The sequence below is a fragment of the Lagopus leucura genome, unplaced genomic scaffold, assembly GCF_019238085.1.
Source record: "Lagopus leucura isolate 7727_CA_CO unplaced genomic scaffold, USGS_WTPT01 Super-Scaffold_100157, whole genome shotgun sequence".
Classification (NCBI taxonomy): domain Eukaryota; kingdom Metazoa; phylum Chordata; class Aves; order Galliformes; family Phasianidae; genus Lagopus; species Lagopus leucura.
Window position 1 is genome coordinate 23,615,038 of NW_024962334.1, and position 26,113 is coordinate 23,641,150.

The 26,113-nt window shown below is 35.4% G+C and overlaps 1 long non-coding RNA gene across 1 annotated transcript in view; it reads left to right on the forward strand.

Moving 5' to 3' along the window:
* The first annotated feature begins 10,029 nt into the window (after positions 1 to 10,029).
* LOC122189612 overlaps positions 10,030 to 26,113 on the forward strand; it is a 28,449-nt gene continuing 12,365 nt past the window's right edge. Inside the window, exons 1-3 of the long non-coding RNA XR_006181884.1 lie at positions 10,030 to 10,048; positions 22,449 to 22,594; positions 24,355 to 24,408. This is a non-coding gene — a long non-coding RNA (uncharacterized LOC122189612). The remainder of the gene's footprint in view (positions 10,049 to 22,448; positions 22,595 to 24,354; positions 24,409 to 26,113) is intronic.

Consider the following 26,113-nt stretch of genomic DNA (forward strand, 5'->3'; position numbering starts at 1 on the left):
TTCTTTAATTAGAAAAGGTTCCTCTATTACTTGGAAAAAGTTGTTTTAGAAAGGGTGGATTTAAACAGTGCAGGTAGGGAAAGAGTTGACCTAACTTCTATTTGTGCCACTGAAATAATGGTTTTGAGAGCAACTGATAAGAAGCTGGATAATAGGCTAGCTAGCAGGATGTCTGTAGTCCATCAAGAACTAAATGAGATCTATATAAAGCACCAGTATAATTGTAAAATCAAGACATGTAGACTGGAAAAGAACCAAAAAACACATTTAAAGATATGTTGTAAATGGAGCATGTGGTTGTGATAAAAGGCTGATAGGATGCGAGGTAATGGCTTCAAGTTGCACCAGGGGAGATTCAGCTTGGAAGTTAGAAAAAATTTATTTTCTGGAAGAGTGATCAAGCATTGGAACGGATTGCCTGGGAAAGTAGTGGAGCCACTATTTCTGGAGGTATTCAAGAACCTTGTTGATGTGGTGCTTAGGATATAGTTTAGTGGGCATAGTGGTGATGGACTGATAGTTGGACTAGATGATCTTAGAAGTCTTTTCCAACCTTAATGATTCTGTTGATTCTCTGACTGGAACTTCACTACATATTTATCATGTTGGTAAAACAGATAAACCAATTAAAAAATCTTAATGTTTGCCTAATAATAAAAAAAATTAAAAAAAATTAAAAAAAAATCAGTCAACAGGTCAGTAAGTGGTTCTTTTCTTACCAAATTGAGAATCAAATATCTTCAATTCATTATATTCAGTCTGTTGAAAGTGTAGATCCTTGTAGAATTTAGACCCAGTACATGAGGCCTGATATATTGCCTGAAGAAGAAACCCGCCTCACAAAGCCCAAACAGCAAGGTTAGCTGAATAAATATGGTCTCTAGTACAGAAACAGTTTATCCACTCATTAAACTGCTGGAGTTGTTGTTGTGTTGACATATTAGAAGCGCATCCAAGAACTCAGAAAAACTGTGGTGAAGTACCCATCCTGAGACACAACACATGGTCCAGGACACTGTGCGTTCATCACAATCTAAACCTCTCTGCTCCCATCTGAAGATACAGGGAGAGTTGTAGAATCTGTGTTCTACAGACACATGCAGAGAGAACAGAAATTTTCGACCTGGGGAAATATTTTGCTAATGATGTCTTTGAAGATGATTCGTGCCTTATGCTAAAAATTAAAGATCCTACTAAAAAAGGCAGAAGATGTTTTGAGATGAGGATGTCCAGGGAAGTATTAATTCAAGCCTTTTTTCTGACTTTAAAGAATGAGAAATAGCTATATCATCTCTTTTCATTAGATGCAGCAGATGATTAACATTCCATCCAGGTAAAAGATTTCTTAGAGCAGCTTCATTGTACATCTTCTCCCCAGAGAGGAGAGTTCTCCTGCATGTTAACTGCCTTGAGAAGGAATCAAAAAGATTTAAAATTCAGAAGTATCCATTGAATTACTATTTTTAGGATTGTATTTTAACTGCTTTAGTAAAGAGATTTTTTGAAAGTCAAGATCTATTCAGGAAGCATTAGAACTGTAATTATCATGAGATAAAACAGCAGTTTTGCTTCTGCTAAAATAAACCTAGTTAAAATAAATCACTTTTTTATTTAGGTTTTTTTTAAAATACAGCTATTAAATAAGAACCTCGTTTATTCTTGATGTTTCAAAAGATCTAAAAATTGACACAGAGTGCATATTCTCTCTGATCATTTTTGGGGGGTGAGTTCTGAAAATTACATTGCTTTTTCTATTATCTTTAGAGTATGGATATATAGTATAAATAATCAAATATTGTGTGGTTGAGTCTCCCTAAATCCTACTTAAATACCAATAAGAGTTCTAAGCATAAAACAAATTCAGGATGTTAATCCTTTAGGTCTTTCAAGTCTCTTCACATCATACTGTTTGGTATGAAAATTCCCTAGGTGAACAGTTTTAATTATTGATGCATTTAATTTTTTAATGCTTTTATAGGGAGATGAATACATACAGCATGTTCTGATTGAGATTTAAATGATTAAATCTCTTGGAAAGTGTACATTTTTGTGTTGCAATCGATCATTAAGAAGAAGATGGTGATCCTTTTTTCCTGCTAATCTTATAGTCTGAAAGGATTGTGAAGGCTAGATGAGATCATTGTCAGAAATTGGAAACAGTAATCTTTCCTCTCACTAATGTAAATCATAGAATCACAGACTATTGCTAGCTGGAAGGGGAACCATGAGGATCATTAAGTCCAACTCCTGGCTTCACACTAGACTGCCCAAAAATCAAACTGTTTGAGGGTGTCGTCCAGACACTTCTTGAACTCCAGCAGCTTGGGATCTTGACCACTTTCTTTGGGAGCCTGTTCTGGTTCCCCCACTCCCTTTTCCTGAGTCTACCCTCAGGTTTGAGGCAATTAATTCCCCCTGTTTTTTTCTCACCTTAATCCAAGTAAGAAGCTTCTGTCCTTTTGGGGATCCTGAGGGAATGGTTGTGTTACATTTAAAGTAGATGGATAGAGATAGATGAACCTTGGAGTGATTTGCAGAGGCAGAAAGTTTTAGAAGTTCTTGCCTTGTGGTTCCATAAGTGGAATACTGACTTGAATGACAAACTAGTTCTGACTAATCAGGACAAATGACTTCAGCATCATGTTTAACTTTTTCTCATGAAAATGGGTATCTGCCAGAGTGTGGAATACGGTGTCAAGACAGGCATACAGAATAGCAGAACCAGACTTTAGGGGTCAAAAGGCAAGAGGAGAAAGATGCTACTGACATCAGAATAATTTCAATTAATATTGTGTGAAAGATATGTTTGGGATTCTCGATTTCCTGCTGACAATTTTTTTGTTGTTGTTGTTGCTCTTGCTCCTGTTTCCTTCCACAGGGAAGTGGGTTCTGGCCCTAATACTCCCTGATGCTGGCTGCTTGTTGGCCTAGCTTCAGCAGAGGGTATTTTTAGGGTGCTTGAGGTGTGGGCAGCATGCGCTTAATTACCTTACAACTAAGTGAAAGCTAGAAAGGGCATCTTATCATGTAGTGCTCTAATCAGTGGAATAATGACTATCTGGAGACTATTGACTGACTTTCCTATTGGTGCTTGAAATTCTTTATGTGCCAGCAGGCAAACATGTGGGCTAGCAAATTGTTTGAAATTCTGAACTTAACACAGGAGGAAGTAAATGCCTTAGTTGTAAAGGACTTTCAGAGGTCTTCAAAGACATCTATCAAAGACTCATATCACTAATCCAAATGCATAAACCTGAAATCTTATCTCTAAATTATACAGGTAATATGTAACCCTCACCAAATGGGTAGCCTGTAACCATTTACTGTTAACGCAATGTGGAAAGCCTTAACCCTAATCTAAAAAGGGCAACCCTTAATACTAACACAAAAGGGTAGCCTTTAACTATAACCCCATGTGGGAATCCTTGACTCTAATCCAAAATGGGAACCATTAACTCATCACAAAAGGGAAGCCTTTCATCCTAATCTAATATGGTAACTCTTCACCCTAAATACTAGCCCAAAACAGTAACCTTTAACTTAAAGGGTTTAAGGCTGTGCTGCCATTCAATTAGACCTGGACAGGCTGGGGAGCTGGGCAGTAAGGAACCAGATGATGTTTAACAAAAGCAAGTGTAGAGTCTTGCATCTAGGGAGGAATAATTGCATGCGACGGTACAGGTTGGGGGATGACCTGCTGGAGAGGAGCTCTGTGGAGAGGGACCTCGGTGTCCTGGTGGACGACAGGTTGGCCATGAGCCAGCAGTGTGCCCTTGTGGCCAAAAATGCCAATGGCATTCTAGAGCGCATTAAAAAGAGCGTGGTCAGCAGGTCGAGGGAGGTGATCCTCCCCCTCTACTGTGCCCTGGTAAGGCCTCATCTGGAATACTGTGGCCAGTTCTGGGCTTCCCAGTGCAAAAAAGTCAGGGATCTCTTGGAAAGAGTCCAGCGGAGGGCCACAAAGATGGTGAAAGGCCTGGAGCATCTCCCCTATTGAAGAAAGGCTGAGTGAACTGGGTCTGTTTAGCCTTGAGAAAAGAAGACTGAGAGGGGACCTGATCCAGTCTATAAATATCTAAGGTGTGGGGGGCAGAGTGATGAGGCCAGATTCTTTTCAGCAGTGTGTGGAGACAAGACAAGGGGAAACGACCAGAAACTGCAGCATAGGAAGTTCCGCACAAATGCGCGCAAGAACTTCTTTACAGTGAGGGTGACGGAGCACTGGAACAGGCTGCCCAGGGAGGCTGTGGAATCTCCTTCTCTGGAGATGTTCAAGACCTGCCTGGACACCTACTTGTGCGACCTGGTGTAGGGAACCTGCTTTGGCAGGGGGGTTGGACTTGATGATCTCTGGAAGTCCCTTCCAACCCCTATGATTCTGTGATTCTGTGATCTAATTCTCTCACTGACTGCATACGAGACATAACTGAATTGAGCACACAAGAGACATCTTCACTTGATGCCATAAGGAGGCATTTTTTCTCTTCAGTACTGAGTTTCAGGATTACTGGTGCTGATGAACACTATGAAAGTATCAGCCGTTTGCTTTAATTATATGGAAAACATGGATTTAATTTTTTCATTATAGAATTCAGAAGCTAGTGAAAACTGTTTAACAAAAACTGCTTTCTAAATAAAGAAGCACTACACAAATAAGCTTATGGAATTGTGTCTAAAATACATAAATTTACTGTAATCTACTGTTATCTATTAAATACATGACGTACCTCTGGATAACATCTAGAGCCTATTGAAAATGTTTCTAAATCAAATTTTATTGTCATATGATTTCTAAAGAAATAGCCGATAAAATAAGAGACAATTTACTGCAAGTACGGGATACAAAAAGTAGTTGAATGTAGGTGAGATAGAAGGAAAATTTTTAAAATCTAAATAAATAAAATTTAGTAGTCAGCATACTCTTAATGAAGGAAGTTATTATTGTTTACATCCAGGAAAGTTTTTAGAAATGCTCCCTATTTATTCCTTGAGCCTTGTTTTCTATAGATTAGTGCATTTTTCCCTTGTGGATCATAGATAATTCATCAATTTTCAAAGCAGGAAAAAAGATTCTTTTCAAATGCAACCATTACGGTAGATCCTATTTAGGACCAATTTACAACTTGAAAATGTACAGGAGCAGAACTTTTCTTCTGCCCTTTTCCCATGGTGAAATCACAGTGAAAGTGTTTCCTGAAGGAGGAGCTGGAAACTATACCAAGATAATCAACTGTGACAAGAATGTTAATTATTTGGAGTGGTTTTAATGAGGAGTGAAAATTACAGACTTTGCTTTGGGGACAAATCTAACAGTATCAGAGTCTGTTTATGTAACTTAGCTGCACAAATTTGTCATAAACCAATGCTTGCTCGGTTATAAAAAAGGAAAGGAAGAGATGTGTGTCTCAGAAATGTATGCTCTTAGAGATGATTTTTATCTAGTGCTTTTCCAGGCAAAACAGTTGTGGAACACTGTTGATTTTGAAGTGAAAACATTTCATAATCCTAGTGGCTCTTAGTGTTGAAATATTAATGTCATCTTCGCCTGCTCTGCTTACAGTGCTGTTTGAGTTAGTTAGGCTTCCATATTTAGAAAAAGGAAAGAACCCTAAGACAATATGAATTTATTTTTCATGGTTCTCTCTTGCCCGTATGAGTTAATTCATCTGTTTCATCTTCGTTTGTCTTCATACAATTATATATAAATAACTAGTAAAATAATAACAACCAACTATTTGTTCACATACAGGAATTAATTTGACTTCAAAACCCTATTGAAAGTATAATAGCCAAATCTACATCAAGCAGCAACAATCTTGTGACTGGAGCACAGAAACAGATAGGTCAGGTGAGAAAGCATTCAGTATTTCCCCTAGATTTTGAGATAGAAGAGGGAGGAAGAGAAGAGCAGAGCCATGTGAAATTGCCAGGGCCTGCAGCTGTGTCAGTGCCACATCTTACCTGCTGAATGTCTCTGACTGCAGAGAGCAGCTCTTACTCCATCTGGGAATGAAGTGGTACTTTCTGATAAACATTGCCTTCATTTTAATAAATAGATATAAAAGATATGTTAGGATCTGTCTTAAGGTTTAGTTGGCTTTAAATGACTATTTAAAGCCAAATTATGATCCTCTTTGGAATTCTACTGGGGCAAAAGCAAAAGAAATACCACTATAAAGAAGCATTAAAGATTCCACTCTCACTGTACTCACACTAGATTTCATTTGTCTTATCTATTCTCTGCTTTGTAACTCCCCCACTTAACTGGGATGTACATAGTTAACACACAGCTGGGAAACTCCTACTAAACCTTTTACTAGATCATTACTAACAGAAATAGACGGACTTCTTCAGCAAAGTTTGTGTAGCTGCTGTTATAGATGAGTCAGTAGACAATTAGACTAAATGCTTATTCATTAGTTTTGAGTCAATAGAATTGAGAATGACCTTGAATCTCTGTCCCTATGATTTACATTCTCTCTATGGTTAACAATGGTTGTAAGATTTTGGGATATCAGGCAGTGAGTGAATTCAGAAAAATCTTTAAATAAGTCTGTATTGTGATTGCTTTATTATTTTTTCAAAGAGGTAAACAAACAAGAAAAAAGAATAAATAAATAAACTTTAAACAACAGCAAACCCTCCCTTCCTGTAATTAATTTTCCCATCAGAAAGAGACATACTATCATATACGTCTTTCTTGAGCTGTTAATGACGTGTTTAAGAACACCCACATTCACTGAGTAAATGATTGGTCTGCTTTGTTGTCCATCCAATATTTAGGCAACTATTTATAGACAATTGCAAATAAAAAGCATCAACGATATTTTAACTGCATATAGAAGAGTAATTGCTCTACTAACAGATTATTGATTGCTAACACTCTTTTATGGTAGCACGAGGTGTAATACAGTCCTGAAACAACTTCAGACAGAAAACCTATCATTTAGTATAGTTTTACAAAAACATACATAAATGAGATTTCTCATTTAAAGGTGGGGTAGTGAGAATTTTGTACATTAGCATATGGGAACTCTGTTCTCTTCTGCACAGACTTTTGTGTCATCTTATAATCCTTGAATGGAATGATTTATACACTAGATTTATCTGTTGAATATGTTTGTGTTTTCCCACACAAGTGAAAACAACATTTGAAATAACTTTTGTTGCTTTTGTGAGAACTTATTTTGGTATTCAATTTTGTTCAAATGTTAGTTTCTCAAACAAAATGGACTTCTGTAGAGTTATGGTGAGAGTAATTAAAGCAACTTCTGTCCTTTTGCTGTGTGAGGGAGAGGCACGCTACTGGCTAAGCTCTGTTCTCTTCAAATGAAGTGGCAACTCTTATTGCTAAGAGAAGGCTCTTTGTTGCCTCCCCCTCTTTACAAACCAGATGTTAGCCCAATTGGCACCACTTTGGCATGACTTTCATACCACTGGAGGTATCTGGTGCTGAAGAGTTCCCAGTATTGACAGTTTCCAGCCATTTTAGTTAACTACTCAGGCAGTAATAAAAACAGTTGTATGTCAAGCAGCATGTGGAGCATTATAGCTCGGATTAAGAGGAAGGTATCTGAGCATCATGTACTACAAGAGCGGCTCACTTCTTAGTGCCTTAGGAATCATTTATGTTTAAAGAACTACACTTTAAGGAGCACTGATTTGAACCATGGACTTGATTGTATATCTTTCCATATCTTTTTAAAAAAATCTTTTAAGCAAAAAAGTACCTCAGTATTCATTTGTTTATTTTTATTGGCAACATCAGTTTAGAGTAGATGTTGATATTTTTTGTTTAATGAAAAGCTGCTTTTGTGAATTGAAAGGGGATGATTATGGAGAAATACTGAAAATTATTCCATCCTGAAGACTAATGCAGTAATAATTAGAACAAACAAAAGAGAAAAAAAAATAATAGTCATAAACATTTTCAAGGGGGAGGTCAGGGGTGGGAACTAGCAAGTCAGCTTGCCAGAATTTTTTATCTTTATTTAAAAAAAAAAAACAAAAACAAAAACTATCTTTCCCCAGTTCTATATATAGATATTCATTCCAATTTAGAAAAACAAAAACACCATATTCTATTTTCAGAATGACACTTTCTTTATTTAAAGCATTCAACTATACTGAATAAAAATACCTAATAATAAGGAATTTGCTTTGCTGAATAGCAACCTCAGGGGGGAAAAAAAGTGCTTTAAATTATCACTTGTAGTACTCTGCAGTCAATTTATAGTAATACATCACTAAATATTAAAATTCCTAAATTAGCAAGTCAAACTTGATTCTAACAATGGATTAAATTTCTTCTGTTATGTCCGGTAAGGAGTTGGTGGTGAAGGAGAAAGGGTTTCAGAAATGTATACATTCTTCGTAAGGTAATGTGTCAGTGCATGTGGAAGAGATAAAAGTTTCCTGGAAAAAGTTCAAAGGAAATATCTTTGTAACCATGGAAACAGAAGTCCTTATGCCTGATGTTGGGAGGAAAAAAGATTAAGTTAGACTAAATGAACATCTTCCATTTAGTACCAGTTTGGCTGAGACAGATTTGTTCTCTAGAGCTGATGAGGCTCTGGAAGAGATAATAATGAGATATCTTCATAAAATTGCAAATGTTTTTCTTATGAACTGGGAACAGTCTTGAACTAAGAGCATCTTATAACATTGTTCACTCACATATGATTGAAATCAAGCTCAGTTTCAGAAAAGCTCTTACACTTGGCTGGTGTTCCAGATTTTGTGCCAAATATGGGAATTGATTATTTCAATTTTAGTATGGATTGGAGTCTTTAAGAACACGTTTCATAAGTTCAATATTGCAGGAATTTCAACTTTAAGAGTAAATGAATAGGAACCATGAGCATTCTATATTCCAGTCCTTAAATTAACTTTTGGGTAACATTTTCTTATATTAATTATAACCAAATCATTCTTATAAAAAGATAGCGATATAATGAAGTGGCTCATGTTAAACTCTTCAACCAGTTTATCACTGAAACAGATATGGGAAGCCATAGGTATCCTACACTGCACCAAAATGTCTTTTAATGGAAAAAAAAGATGTATTTGGTTGATTGTTCTTTCACTTTTCCTTAGAATAGGTTGACCCACAAAGAGCTTTCATTTGTTTATTTAGGGCTACAAGGATGATGAAGGGTCTAGAGGAAAAGGTGTATGAGCAGCAGGGGTTTGTTCAGCCCAGAGCAGAGGAACTGAGGGGATGCCACATGGAGGCTGAAGCTCTCAGAGGGAGAGGAGAGACAGCACTGGGCTGTCCTCTCTGGTAAGAGACAGAGTGCAAGGGAATGGCATAGAGCTGCAGTGGGAAGGGTGAGTCTGGATATCAGGAAAAGGTTCTTCAAGAGGGGGTGGTCAGGCAATGAACAGACTTCTCAGGGCTGTGGTCATGATACCAGCCTGCTGAAGTTAAGGAGCATTTGAAAAATGCTCTCAGGCATATGATCTGATTTTTGGGTGGTCCTCAGGAGAGCCAAGGGGTGGACTCAGAGATCCTCATGCTCAGTCCTTCCCAGCTTGGGCTGTTCTTTGATTCTGTGTTTTATTATTCTTACTGAAGAAAGATTAAAAAAAAAAAAAAAAAAAAAAAAAAAAAGGGAAAGAAAGAAAACCTCATCCGTAGATTTTTTCCAGCCCAGTGTTAGATTTTGGCAGCTGATAAATCTTGCTTGAGCTGGAAAACTGTAGGTGTGGTTGTTTTGTTTTGTTGTTGTTATTGTTTGGTTTGTTTTGTTAGTTCAATTCAGGATTTCTTATTTTCCCTTCAGCTTTGACTTCAGTTATTTTCCATTTTCCTTTGGTTATTGTATGGGAACTGCTGAATCATGGCCTGAATCTCTGATTGATCACCTGAGGCGAGCAATGAATCAGCCCTGGGAGCACAGGTGAAGGTAATTCACCTGTGCTGCTGGAAGGGGTGGAGCTTGGCTCCACCTCTCCTAGACCCCATTTAAGAGCTGACTACCAGTGGGAGAGGATCTCTTTCTGGAGTTCCTTCTTTTTGGAGCTTTCCAGCAAGCCCAGGATAAGGGTAAGCCTTCTATCTCCTCGTTTTGGTGTAATAACCTGCTTAGCCAAACTCTCTTGTATATTTCTTAATTATAGCATCTGTATATTCATTGATTATACAGTTATCAACTGAGATTTTTCCTCATCTTATGAAGTGGGTTATTTGCTTTTACATGTACAGAATGCGAATGACTTAAAGTAATGAGTGGTGCATCTGCTCTGTACTGTGCTGTTACGTAAAAAGTATACTGGAATTAATGTAGTTTCAAAGATATTTCTGTAAACTAATCTCTAATGTATTTTAAAATGAAACTAATGTTTTCTTAAGTTGAAAGATTTACTCCGAATTTTGAGAGTCATCTTCTTCATATTTATCAAGAAAATCTTTTAATTTAATAATTTAATCTTTTAATCTTTTAAAACCTTGTAGGGGAAGTTTCTCAAATTCCTCAGAATTCAGGAAACTACTGATAAGACTTGGTTACTGATGTATTTTTTTATGTGTCAGGAGTGAAACTTAAGGTAGTAATGAAATAAGTAGATTACTGTCTTCAAAAGTGCAGTAGAAGGTGTTTTGTTTTCCTCACATGTAGTTTATTACTATTGTAGAAGAAACCAAATTAGCCAAATCACAGCACACCTTTCTGGTCTATGCCCTATGTAAAATGAGAATTATCATGATTATCAACCTTCTGCAAAAGACTTGGCAATTTATAACTCAGCAGTCATAATGAATAGTTCTTCCTAGTTTGTCTTTGTGGCCCTAGGCAAAGATAAAGCTCTAAGATCATCCTGTTCTATTTTTCTTCTGTATGATTATTTCTACTACAGTGACTCTTTGGAGCCACATTCAAGACCAAGATTCCTCAATGCTGCAAAGTATACAGTTATAGAACCAAAAAGTCTCTGTTTCACAGCACTGGCGGACAGATTAGTAAAGAGTAGAGACTATTGCAGGAACAAAATGAAAAGAGGTGCTATCAATCTGCCAGTGTCAGCTGGAGGGCTGTTTGGCACTGGAAACAGGCTTTGGCACTTCAGAGGATTTTGCATGTTTGCATATGGAGTAAGAAAGAGGTGGTTCTGCAGATCTTCATAGGGAGCTCCTCTCTAGTAGCTGTGTATGCTCAGGCCAATTACACGCGTCCTTTCTGGCAAAGCACAGAACTTGTATTTCTTCCAAAATCCTTAGGCACCTCATTTTGCTGGTTGGTTTCCTTGACTAATTTTACAAAGAGCTTTTTGGAATATATTTCTTGCAGAAATAAGAAAGAAATGTTAATTTAAAACTTTTTTTTATTGTTTCTGAAGAGGATTCAGTTTCGAAGTGACACAAGTAGGATGCTAATTCTGTTCCATAGAATACATTTTTAAAAGACAAAATCATAGAATGGTTAGAACCATCTGGTTCTAACCCCCCTGCTGTGGGCAGGATTGCCAACCACTAGGTCAGGCTGCCCAGGACCTGATCCAGCATCACCTAGAATGCCTCTAGGAATGGGGTAACCTGTTCAAGTGTCTTACCTCTGTCTGAAAAATGAAAAAAAAATCTGCCTAATATCTAACCTAAATCTTCCCTCTTTTAGTTTAAAACAATTCTTCCTTGTCCCACCACTATCAAGTCATGTGAAAACTCAGTCTTCCTCACATTTGTGAACTCCATTCACTGGAGTCTTGCCAGAGACTTCTGTTCTTCAAACTGAACCTGCCCAGATCTCTCAACAATTCCTCATAGGAGAGATGATCCAGCCCTCTCTGATAATCTACAGCTCTATGTCTTTCCTGTGCTGGGGGCTGCAGACCTGAGCACAGTACCTGGAGCCACTCAAGGGCAGAGCAGGAGGCAAACATTTCCCTCACCTTGCTGGCCACCCCTTTATTGATGCAGCTCGGGAGACAGTAGGCTTTGTGGACTGCAAGCACACACTGTTGGCTTGCGTCAAGCTCTTTATCCATCAGAACCCCCAAGTCCTTCTCTGCAGGGCTGCTCCCAGTGAATTCTTCTTCCATTCTGTAGGCATGTCTGGGATTGCTCCAATTCAAATGTGCCGCTTGGCCTTGCTGAACCTCACTAGCTTCTGTGGGCCCACTTACCGAGTCTGTCTCTTGGATGGCATCCCTTTCTTGTGTTGTATCAACTCCACCATTCAGCTTAATATGATCAGCAAACTTGCTGAGGGTGCACTCGGATCCCACTATTTAGGTCATTGATGAAGATGATGAATACATCCCAAGATGGACCTCTTGGTGGCACCACTCACCACTGGCCTCCGCCTTTGACCATGATCCTTTGAGATAATCCAACTAATTTCTCATTCACTGAAAACATTCTTCAAATCCATATCTTTTCAATATAAACCATAATATAAGAAATGCATTTCCGAGTCACTCAAAACTAATTTCCAATGTGAAATTTTACTTTCTCAATTACACAATTCTTGTAAGTTTATCTTTGCATTCTAAACTTTCAGTGCTTGTGAAGCTTATTCTAGTAATTGTTCTTCATACAATTTCATAATTACAGTAAATGAATTCAAAGATAATTCCTCTTTTTAAATGAGGGAAGGAGTCCCTCTGACAAAGATTAAATATATATAACAAAGTCACACAGTAGATATTGTGAGGTTTTTGAGACATATGAACTGAAAGGATTAGAAGGTTTTTTGATATTAGCACTATCTTGGAAAACCCACAGTGTGTCCCCCATATATGCTTTGTTGTGACTGAGTGATCTCAGTTATCTAACATCAGTGCACTGAGGTAGGCACCTAATCTGCCTTCAGTATTGAAAAAGAAGACAAAAATTGTCCATTCTTTTTCCAGAGCTGCCTTATGTCCTTCAGCTTGCAGTTTTTGTTTTTTTTTTTCCCCTGCTTCTAAACTTAATGTCACCTTGTTTACTTCTACATGAAGAAATAGTCATGGAAAACTAGGTGAGATCATTCTGTTTTTGTTTTTGTTTTTTTTTTTTTAAAGCAATTTAAGTCTTATTCTACTATTTATTTTTGTTTGTATTCTAAGTCATATAACATTAAAATTTGATTATAAAATTCTGGTAACCTATCTGGTAAATTGGAGCACTTTTCTATATTCTGTTTTCTTAAAAGTTTTTTTCTTTATACTATGAAATGCATTCTGGAATCTCTTAATGAGAATATCTAGTTGTTAAGTCATTTCTGTCTCTCCCCTTTCAAATCAGTATAAAACTAGAAAAAAGTCTTATGGTTTTCCAACCACTTTCCCCACTAATGTGAACTAATCTTATTTTTATATTGCAATTAGTAAGTTAAATTTGATAGTTGAACATACACAATAAAATCCCATAGTAATTAATAAGTTACATTCTGCTTCCTTCTTAAGCCTTCTTTTTTTTGTCTGAGAGGTTTTCAGGTAAGCTGGGAAAGACAGGATTTCTGTAGAGCAATGTTCTAAGATGAATACAATGTTGGTGTACTGTACTAAGAATAATAATTAACTGTAAGAAGTCCTGCCAGAAGGATATGTTCATTGAATGTTTTCATTGTTCTACTCTGGTTATGGTAAAGTTTTTTGTTTCAGCAAAGACTAATATGCTCATTGAAGTGCCCAGCAGTTGTAAGAATTGCAACAGCTCTATTGAGAGAACTGTTCAAACTATCCTGGAAAATTGGAGAAATATTTAAAATATAAAACAAAGAATTACAATAATATAGATCTGCACAGCTCTATCTTTGGAAAAATTCATCAAATGCAAAAAAACTGTCTGAGAATGTGCTTCCAAATAGTAGTAGTTCCTGAGAAAAGGATTTGAGTTATTGAGTTACTGTGAATCACAAACTGAATGCAAGCAAATACTATATGTTTACTATTAAAGCAAGAATTAAAAAAAAAAAAATAATAAAAAAAAACAGGAATGTCACTATACTGTAATATATGTTATATGATGTTTCCATTTTACTTGGTACCAAAGTGTTAGATGGCTAGAATATTTTGCTCTATTTCAGAATATCACATAAATGCCATTGGAGTTACTATAAAGTTATGCAATGAAATTTATTGCAAATATTGAAATCTTGAACTATGTAATAAGATTAAAAGAAATGGATGTTTTGTTTAGAGAACAGTATACAGAGTGAAGGAAGACTTTCAGTGTTTTAATGTTATCCACAAAGTTTTCTATCCACTATGAACATGAATGAGAATTAGTCTGTAGCCCAATGCTATGATAAGGAAGGTTTAAGCAATTGATCTAGGCACCAAGTACAAGAAAATAGATCATGAAGAACAAACTGTTTAAACTTATACTATTTAAGCTTCCAGTGGTACGACTGTCTGATTGGTTTATAGCAATCCGGAATGATTTAGATATGACTAATTCTACTATCTCACAGGAACTTACACTAGGTAAGAATTTCAGTGTCATAGGAAAAAAAAGAAAAAAAATACATTCCCCCCAGATATTGCTGTGCAGGAAGTATGTGTTTGCACTTTGACAAAGAAACAAAGTAATTTTTTATGGCTTAATATTTCAAATCACATCACAAGTTGACCTAAATCAAATCATTTTTGTCACCATCTGTCAATGTCTCAAGTTTGCTGTAGAACACTATAGCAGTTCTATCCAGCTTATTTCAGCTCAGTTGTGTAACTCTTCAAGTGAAGAGAAAATATGGAACAGATACAAGAAATAAAACTTTATATGTCAAGAAATGGTGTTCTCTTCACAATAAACCTAATACACAGTGAATTTACACAAAGTCGCTTTAAATTACATTAATAACATAACTCATTGTAGATGTTCTGGTTTGACCTAGCAGGGGACTCAGCACCAAACAGCTTATTCATGTCTTCCTAGTAGGCTGGGTGAAAGAATCTGGGGGGGGGGGGGGGGGGCGAGAGAGAGGGAAGGGGAAATTATGACATACACGCACACACAATGTACAAATTTATATACATAACTATATAGAAGATATGTATATAACAGGCAATTACCTGACAGCTGTCCAGGTAGCTCACCAAGCATTGGAAGAGAAAGATAGGAACTCACATTTCCTTCAAAACTCCTCCTGCATGATGCTGTGTGGCATGAAATATCTCTGGCCAGTGTAAGTCAGCTGTCCTAGTTCTCCTCTCTCCCAGCTCTTTGAGCCCTTTGCTGCAAATGGCCTTGGCTCTACACAGCACTGTTTAGCAGCAACTAAAAATGTCAGTGTGTTAACAATTTTGGGTACTTTTCCTAAAACCAAAACATAACATCTTACCAGACACTGAAGAAAACAATTCTGTTCCAACTGAAGCTAAGGCAGTAGAATAGCTGTTGCATACTAAGCATAGGATGTTCTTACTCCCCTTCCAAAATGCATATGCTGTAATTGCCGTTTATATTTATAAACATAATGGAGATGTTGGTTTAATCCATATAGCTGTGTTATACTTGAAGGATAAAGGCAAGAAAAAATTCTTAAAATTAGGAACCACCTAGCAGAAGACAGAAGAACACAGTAGACCAAATACACTAGTGAAAAATTGCAGCAAATGCTATGGAGTCCACAAAGCAAGTTCATAAAAGATACCTGCCCTAGTGACTTAAGATACTGAAGTTCTGAATAAAAGGCTTGTGGATACTTACAACCAAGAAATAAAACTTATTTTCAAATACATTACTTGCTCATACACTACTCTATTTCATTCTTCCTTCCTTTATTGGTGATGCATAGATGTGTCACTGAACTGATGATATTTTAAGAGGGGGAGAAGGCTTTCTCTTTCAGTAAAATACAAATGAAACAAATTCAATTGATCAAAGAAAAAAATCGACTTAAAAATGTTCAAAAATCATAGGTAAATAAAACATGATCTTTATTTATTCTTTTGACAACATTTTAAAATATCAATAGGAAGTGAGCAGTTATTCTCTGAAGGATTTGCAACTAGACACAGATAAACAGAATCCATTCCTGTAAATTCTACAGCAGAGGCTTGCAATTTTTCAGGATGAAACTATGTATGAGTTCAGAAATACTCAGAGCAAGAAAAAAAGGGAATTAGTTTTAAACCACTTTGTGAAAACTACCTTTCTGGTTCTCTTGAGGGCTGGAGGATAGCTTTTTCAGCTTTTTTATTGACAGTAGAATTCCACAGTGGCTTTCTGCTTATCCTTTCCCAGTGCTCCTTAGGCAGCAGCTTCACACGATTCCAAAGCCAGATGTTTGCTTTGGAAGGAGTAGTAAGAAGGGAAGAAAAGTAATTCTTGAGGGATTGTATATTGCTGTCTAATTGTGTTTCTAAATGAGGTACTGTGGGATTTTTTATGCTTTTCCAGGTCCTTTGTTATAGAAATAAATTATTTCAGGCTCACTAATGCTTAAATTAATAAAATTAGGAGTTTCAGTGTTTGGGTTGTTTGAATTTTTTAATTATCATTTTATTCTCTATATTGTCTTTCCTAGAGAACTACAGATACAATCCAACAGTTCCATTGTTTATTCCGGGGGGGGGGGGGGAGGGGGAACTGTGACATCATTTAGAGTGAGTTAGAATATACTATTGAAATTGAATATATTCTATTCAAATAAGATATGTCTGTGCTCTTAGACAATGGGATGTTTGTGTAAGTGTCGTGCAAAATTCTGCATGCAATATGTAGTCAAGGAAAAGGTTTAAAGGGAAAGGAAGTAAGAAATATTGATTTTTATTCCCTTTAGTTCCTGCCTAGCTTCAAATTGCATTGGACCGGTGGAAGTGCTCTCAGAAGAGCATAAATAACCCACTAAGGCAAAAAAAAAAAAAAAAAAAGTTCTGCTTGAATATCTGTGTTCCTCATGATTTTAGCGGTATCCACTCCCTCGCAGCAGCAGAATAAACAATGGTGTCTTTTTGTATTTTTTTCTCTGATACACCTTCAAATATATCAATACAGGAATTGAAAAATATGTTATTTTATTGTGATGATGTCTCATCACAACAGCAGAACAGCAACAAAGCTAGGGATGCTAGAATAGAATTTAAGAACAATGGGGTGTTTAGATTAGAATTTCTTGTGTTGCTCTTAATGTACATGACAATTTAAACCTTGAGTTTTAGATTTTAAAATTTGGTGGCACTTAGAAATGCACTCATAGTTATTGGTAAAATCCAGTAAGAAACCCATAAGAGAAAATACAGGATGTTTTGAAGGCAATTATGATTATAATTCTTCTGCATGAAACACACACACAAAATCAAACAAAAATCACTCTATAATTTCAGCCAGTATTTTTGACGTGTCCAAGTCATCTACTCAAATGGAAAGGTAACTTTTTAAAAAATCAGTCTTAATGACAACAGTTAATCATGGTTAGTAAACCCTTAAACCTAATTGCTGCTTACTGATACTCTACTTTTAGTATGGTAATATGTTAACTTCACTCTTTGGGTTTGACTTTTTCTGTTCATTTTTTTTTTTTTAAGAACTCTTTCCAGACAATTATCTTGAAAACACCTTGATAAGAAGTTTCTTCCTCAATTCAAGAAACCTAGCACGGATTGATTTTTGTTTTATTTTAAATTATGTTTATCTGAAAGCATATCTATCTGCTTAATTTCAGTGCATCCTGAATATTACATATTCTCTGTTCTTATTGTTGGTATATAGATTTTATATATATTTTTTTTATTTCTACGCTCTTTTTCCTAGGCTTGCTCTGTTAACTCTTCCTTTAATTTTCAACTAATTAAGATGTGACTATGGATTAAAAAGCAGCATGGCAGTAAAATGGCTCAGGAAAAAAAAAAAAAAATGAAGTAGATTGAACAGTGAAAAGTTGTATGATGGTTTTCGGCTTGGTGAGAAAGAAAAGAATATAGTGGATTTTCATAAAATGCTTCATTTACTTGCATATAACATATGAAAGAAGTACCTAATAGACTAACACTGCCAAGGTAGTAATGCATGTGTTGTAAGTCACAAGTAAGTTCACAGGAAACAATGTTTCCTTTTCTCCCATGCATGCATTTATACTTCTATCAGTATGGAATCAGCACAAAAATGAAGAGAAATTCTAGAGCTGCTGAAAGGGTAGGCACAAGATAAGTTGTCACATAAAATATGCAATAATACATTGCTAATTACAATCTACTTGTCAGAGCTGTGTATAGCAGACACAGTAGCATGTAACTAAACTAGGAAGGAACCCCTGCCTATGAGCTTCTAACAGATTTTAGGTTCTTTCTCAGGATTCTATGGCACTAGGGTAAGTTGAGGATGGAAGTGTAAGAAGAGATAGTATGAGATGAGCAGAATATGACAATTCTGTCTTCCCCTATGATTGTCTGATTTACACCTGTTTGTTCAGAAAAATCTGAAGGAGAGAGCAAAGAGAACCTACCCACTGTATTGAGGACAATGCTTTGGTCAGTTCTCTAGACCATGAGCAATGTTCACTACAATGCAGTGCATCCTACCATTTGGGGAGATTGTGCATCTTTTTGATTATTGGCCCAATCCAGAAAATTCACAAATCACAGACTCATTGAAATTGGAGTTCAAAGGACATATTTTCATTAGCCAATCTGAAATAAAAGTGTGTTAGAAACAGTAGAAGTTTTGAGGATAATTATCTACAGTTTCCTTAGGTGGTTGCTAATGGGTATGAGCAGAGAAAAAACAGGGGAAGGAGTTATTGAATTACAGTGTTGGCATAGTGGTAACAGTATTTCTTCTTTTCTGTTTAATAAATGTATTTGGTAGGATTAAAAGAGCTACTGGTATTCACTGATGAACACAAGGTTTATAAATATTTAAGAGTGGAAAATAACCTCAGTATTTATTCAAGAAATGTCTTAGGAAATTCAGCCTAGATCTGACTAAGAATGTATGACAACAGCTGGGAAGAAAGTTAAGGAGTAAATATAATGCTGTCACAGTACTATAATCACTTTTATCAATTTTATTTCCAAGGGAGAAACATGTTTCGAACAGCATAACTGAGAAATCATAGAGTAGAAATTTTCAAGAAAATAGGGACATGATTTTATTTTTAATGTAACAGATTTGTCCCTATGTTTGCAGAACAGATAGTCAGCTTATGGGTATATATTTTTTAATCTGCTCATCAAGAAGAGCAGTTCAACCGTTTCAAGCACCGAATGCTCTAGAAATAAAAAACGGTGATGAAGAACATGGTAATTTGGGACCCTATTGTATTTAAAGGCATTAAAAAAAACTACTAAGCCCTAAGGTATTATGCAGTAATTATTATTTTAAATAGAAATGTAAAGACAAATTGTAACCTCTTCTGAAATTGACCAAGATTTGATGTTTTCTTCTAGTAGAAAACTGAATCCTTAGCGCTATTTCTAGTGGCTTTCTTGAACAGAAGATAACATCTGGACTTTACTTGTCTGGAATATTAGGAGAAGTGCCAGATGAAAGAGAACAGAAGTTCTAGGCATGTAGCCAATTCTGTACTATAGTCAAAGCTTTCGTAGCAAGCTCAAAGATTGGTGTGCCTCCAAGATATTTTTATACACAGACACTCTTGGATAATTAGGAGAAATTAGTTAAGGAATGAAGATAGGCTGCATTAAACTCTGTATGAGCATTCTCTTTCAGAACAGTGGCCTTGGATTACTTTAGCCAACCTTTCTATGAAATAAACAGCAGCACAAGAGTTGCATGATGGAGTTCTGTAAACGCCTTCAGTCGATTCTTTTTAACTTCTACAAGAATCTTTTTGCAGATGGATTCAAATTCTTACTCAGTGATGGTCTATGTCAGGATCACAATAAGTCTAGGTGAAGTGATCAGGGTTCAAGCTTTAAAAGGCAACTGAGCATCCCAAAACTGAAGATTTGGACCTGAAGCTGAGATTTTCAACCTGATGTGGTTGAAGTTTTGACAGTGTAGTGGGTCTTCTCCAGTCTATGCAAAAACATACAAAAAAACAAAGCCCAAACCACCCATAATCAGTAAGTGGTTAAGAATGTATTGCTTCTTGGATCTTCAGTGCCATTTAATAAACTAAAAAATACAATATTCAAAGCACATCTTAAGTCATTTCCTGACACGACACGCTACTACTATTTCCTCTCCCAGGATACTGTACTCACTCAGAGACACTCATGTGTCTCTGAACAATCACTTGCTTCTAATATTTGCAAGTGTTAGTCTCTAGAAGTCAACCCACAGTGCTCAGTTAATTCCCTTTTGAAACGGTTACGATAGTCACTCTTTCAGCAAGTGTCAAAATGATATATATTTCTTCTTTCAAGGAAATATTTTTGTTTTTTACAATCTAATCTCCTTCAGTTCTTTTCCAAGTGAACAGAAGTTGTTTTTTCAATATTTATGATGATTCCAGTTATACTAAACCATCATTTTTAACTAAAACAAAGAGAAAAGAAAAAAAAAAATTCAAATAGAATGCTTATAACCATGTTAGTTTTTTTGGTTCTTTAAGAATGCACTACAACAAACTAAAAAAGCTGGAATCCTACCTGTTTATTTTCTTCATTTCCTTTCCCTGATTTGCCGTTTTTAGCTGACCTAAGGTTAAAAAAGTTCAAACATCAAGGCTTTATGATTTCACTTGTTAAAAGCAGATACAGAAATAAAACATGTCAGATAAACAGGAAATGTCTTGAAATTAAAATGAAAGGGATTGGATTAGTTCTAGTTTTATGAACATCTTTAACCACTTTTTAAGGGAATTTAAAATCTGTTGAGCAGGTTCTACTCTGAAAATTTGTACAATTAGAAAAGAAATTCTGAAATCAGTCTCATCTCCAGCAAGAAACATTCTCAAGGTATGAAATAGTGTAACCACTTATTAAATACATATATAAAGACTTATTAATAACTTATCTTTGTTCCAAAAAACCTTAAATTTTAAGTTTAGGAGGACACATTTCAATTATTATTTTTTTAAATTGATGGAGAATGAAATTGTAATTTGAAAAATTAATAGAGAAGAGGGGAAAGATTTTAGATAAACTGACATCATTCATGTTTGTAAAAGCTTCTCAATCTTATTTCCTGAAGTTCTACTCTCGTTATAGACTATATAATGTTTCTCAAATATATAACCAATGCATTCGCATAGGAAAAGGCTGAGTGAATGTTCAGCAGCCCAGACCTGGACACCTGGTGGGACGTGTCTTTTCACTACAATTATTCTTCAGGTGTAAGAATAATGGGAACATTTACAAATCCTGCCTCATTTTATTGAATAGATATTGTCACCAAGCACTGTGCTTCAGCTTCTTTAAGAGATGATTACTCCTTTTTCAGTTTGTTGTAATTAAGAGAAGATCATTTATATTTCTTGTCTGATGTAACAGTAATAGCCAGAGGAGTTCCATGTCCATTGTTTCTCCTGTCTTGAAGTGTAAATAGGTGCTTAAGGAAGAACTGGGTGTGGCTGTGGCCCAATCATCCTGCTCCAGCATTGCTTGGCAAAGCTGTGAGGTCATTACCTACAGATGGGATATAGGTAGTTGGCTGAGGTGGGAGAGCTGAAAGACAGAACCATACGCTGATTCTCAGTGTAATGATAGTCTAGCTCACTCCATGGCCAAAATATCAGTGAGAAGACCACAGCCAAGCCTGCAGAAACCAGGAAAAGAAACTGAACTTAACTGAGTCTTTATTTGGTATCTGTATTCCTACTTCTCTCTTTTCTATTCTGTTGTTGTTGTCAGTGTATTCTTAAGATTACATTATTTTTATATTAATGCATTTTCTTTACTGTGAACTTGCATCCGTTATATTTTATTCTATAGATGCGGAACAACTCATTTTGTTGAAAAACTCAGCTGTTACAAGTGTACAAAATAGTTCATGTAATTAATTCAAAATAGATAGTAGTTTCCTATTGGTGCAGTCATAGCCATTGAAAGTACATGATTGAATCCCTTGGAAATGGGAAAGAGTCATTTGAAACTCCTTTCCTGAAATCCTTTACTGCCTTTCTTGATCACAGAATCGTAGAATGTCTTGAGTTGGAAGGGACCTTAAAGATAATCTGTTTCTAATTTCTCTGCATTTAATATCTTATAAAGTCAGATATAGAGATATTTCAGCAGCTTACATGCTGTTTTTGTTTTTTTTTTTTTTCACTTTTTATTGTACAATGATAAAACAGCTTTGTTTCCTAATTATCACACTTCTATAAATTCTGCTTATTGGTGTCCTTTCATATGTATGTATTTATTTATGAAAATATCGTTGGTTATATTCAAAGGCACTGTGCTAATTCTAACATGAAATCAATTTTCCATATATCTTAAGTATAAAGATAGAAAGAGTAAAAGAAAAGGATGAGCACGAGAGTGAACATTCTGTTTCTGTATTTATGTTGGTACGAACTGTTCCAAAAACATCCAGATTTTTATTTCTTTCCTCAAGAGAGATAAGAAGTTTTACAGAAGACAATATCCAACCATTCACTACCTTGTTATTTCAGTTCAGCTTAAGTAATGGAGGCATGATCATTCCACTTCCGGACAGAACAGTCTTTGAAGAAACTGTAAGGAAGACTTGTGCAAATAATGGAAATTTTGGTTCAGTGGCTTTGCATTGCAAGGTGAAGAAGGTGCAAATATCTTTAAGGTAGTAGTTGTCTTAAGAATGAGTAGGTGTATTCAGTGGGTACATTCCTAATACTTTTGGAGTTAAAAGCAGTTTATAAACAAAACCGTATTTAAGTTGAAGTATATATTTTTAATGTTAACAATTTTTTTTTAAAAAAGGATATTATAAACAACTACCTGTTTGCTTCTTTTCTGTGTGATGGTCTTTTAGGATGGTATTTTTTTTCGTGACACTGCTCAGATTCAAGAACTTGTCTCCTCAATTTTATACTTCTATAAAAATGTATTAATTCCAGCAGTCTTTGGTTGTATCTACTTAAAACTACTTTTAGAGTTAGAAGTTAGGTTAGTCATCAACAGACCAAGAGATCAGAGTAGCTGAATAGCTCTGCATTACATTTTGGAAGAATTTGTAGCTGAATTCATTGATATAACATATGTCTTGTATTACTGGAATGGGTGTAGAGATGTATTGCTGAGTATTTCTGACGTTACCTAATTTTGTTCCATTTACTTTTTTTTTCATTTACATTTCTGTACTCCAAAAAATAAGTCAAACTATTTTTTGCTAAGTTACACTGTGATTTTTATGACTTATTATCTCGTACAGCAATGAAATGCATATGAGTAAGTTCTAAACAGTCTGCATTTCAGAAGGAAAATATTTTCTTTGGAGCAGATGCTTAAAACATTGTACGAAAATGTTCCTTCTTTCTACAGTGTAAATAAAAGATTTACAAACAAGCCATTTCTTTGAAATGGCTATGACCACCAGTACTATTTCTATGCAACACAGGAAAATAAAATTGCCTTTTATTTAAAATAAGTAATGAGTGTTTAGAGGAGATTTATTCCTTCAAATTAAGTGTTCTGTTGCAGTCTTAAAATGGCTCCAGTGTTTATTAGCTTGTTTATGCAAAATCATGAATAATTGCTTATCCCATCACTCTTCCTACTATGTTTTTGATATTTATTCAATAGTGGCTATTTTTCATTTGATAAGTGTGTGAAAAACTAATAAAATATTAGACCCTGTCAGTAATGCTTAGAATATTTCAATAAAGTAAAATCTGTGAAGTAATCCTTCCCAACAGTTAACACTAGTTACGTCATATTATTCTGAAGTAATTATAATTAATCTCTGCTGTGAATATTAGTGGTGTATGAGTTGTGATCCATTAAAAAAACTCCTCTTCCACATAAAGAAATAATATTTAATTAACTGAAAAATGAGCCTTCATTTTTTGAGAAACAAAAATAAGCATTTTTGAGAAACAAAATATGCGACCCAGCATAACTGCAATAACAAAATTTAAATGGAAGTTCAAACTGTGAATTACAAAGCTCAAACATTACTATTTGGAAGTGGGTTGGCAAGGCTTGGAATATGGAGGCAACAAAGAAGAGGAAGAATAAATATTGTCATTATTTACCTTAGTTCTGTTGCACTTGTTTGCTTCAGTATTAGCTGGGCATTCTCTCTCTCTCTCTCTAACATGCACATTGTATTACTAAGCTTTTTCAGTCCTGAAAAAATACTTGTAAGGACATTTAAACATCAGAAACATCTCTCTTTTATAAATTAAAATGTGTATTTTGTCTCGTAGTTACAACTCAGTGATAAGATTTGGACTCCACCTTTCCTTTTAGATGTTCCAATCAGTCTAAATGAGATTCTTCAGATACTGAACTTTAACAAACTTGAAATGTGAAGGAAAATAACTTTTCTGTCTATCAGTACTACATACCAAATGTTATGTTTCCATTGTTTTATTATAGATCAGCAGATAGCAGCTTGCATAGAGGCTCGAGCTTACCCTGGAGTACCTGAAGGTAATTTTTGTTATTATTATTGTTTTTTTTTTAATCTTCTTTTATTAGTGTCTTCTCAAAAATACCAGAAAGACAGCTAAAAACAATTTTAAAAAACAAAAGAGGAATTTCCTGCCTGAACTATATATGGGTCAGTGTAGATAGGCATTAATTGTAAGTTAACAGTCCTAGTCCTTAGCCATCTGGGGCCTGATCCAGAGCCCACTGACGTCAATGGGAACCTTTTCACTGCCTCCATTTTGGCTCTAGTCCTAAATTTCTGTGGCAAAATATGATGCTGTGAACTAAGCTGTCACAAAAAAATGTACTGCAACTCTTCAAATCTCAAAATAGCAGAGAGTATAGAAAGAAACAATGTAAGAATTGAATTGCTGTTGTTCCAAGATGCTCAAACAGAAATATTAGTACTGCTTTTACATCCAAATTAGTGATTTTTCTCTATAGAAAAGTTAACTTATATCAAGCACTTAAGTTTTGCACAGGGAGAACAGATTCATTTTAAAGCCATGCTGTGGTGGTACTTCTTAAGCAATTCTAACATGATGAAGATAGTTTCAATGAAATAAAAAGAGTGGTGAAATAATGCTTATGCTTCTCAGTGGTAAGCTTAGTACAAGGGTTAAAGCCAAATACTTCTCTTTTCAGTTGTCATAGAGTCACTTATAAAAAATAAAGTACATATTTTCCCTAGCAGTTTCTGAGTAAAATGATGCAAGTAGTCATAAAATTTAAGGATAGCATGGATTATTTGGAACTTAACTTTATGAATACTATAGAATTTTATGTAGTATTCCTCCTTATTTTCTTTTTACTCTGAAATTCTTAATGACTCATCTGAATCTGTGCTTGAAGTAACCGAGTACAGCATGATTAGGCTGATACATGCAATCTAATCTGTCTTTCTGACTGCATAAAGAAACATTAACTAACAAGGCTTGTTCCACATTAAAAAAAAAAAAAAAAAAAAAGAGTGAAAGAGGGGCAAAATGAAAAAAAGAAAAAACACAAACACCTGGATTGTCAGGTTTCTGTACAATTTTGTGAAAGTGACATAAAAATCGTATTATTTAAGTAATTATTGACTGTTTTTTTCAAGTGAGGACAGTGCAAGGGCACAACACTGCACATTATAACCTGATGTAGTTATATCCGTGTGAATCTTATGAGTTATGAGGAACAAAACGAAACACTTTAAATTTCATCAAATTTCATTATCCTCCATTTACCCTACATAAATTCCATATAAAGATCAGTAATAGAAAATGAGGAGACATAGTAACACAGTACCTCTTCCTAATGAATGATGTTTCCATATACTGCCTGTAAATAATCCTTTTTTTTTTTTTTTCTTTCCTTTTTTTCCTAATTTTATTCACTTTCAGGGTGATGGTTGCTTTTTGGTTTGTTTGTTCTTTTTGCAAGATTTCATTCACCAGCTGTGCAAGCTACATACAGCAGTGCTGCTTCTAAGATAACACCTCAGCAAGCACTTTTTTTCCTTTCACATCTTAGCCTGCCTGGCCCATTTTATACTAGAAATAGCTCAGATGCAACTGTTGAGCATGACCAATTAATCTCCAGCTCAGACCTTTCTCAGAAGTGCAAACTCTTCTTATTGAGAGCAAGGACTTCAGCTTCTGTGGCTTCAGAAGAGATCTACAGCGGCCAGTTTGCAGAAATAATATCTCCCAGTGATTGTTTTCAC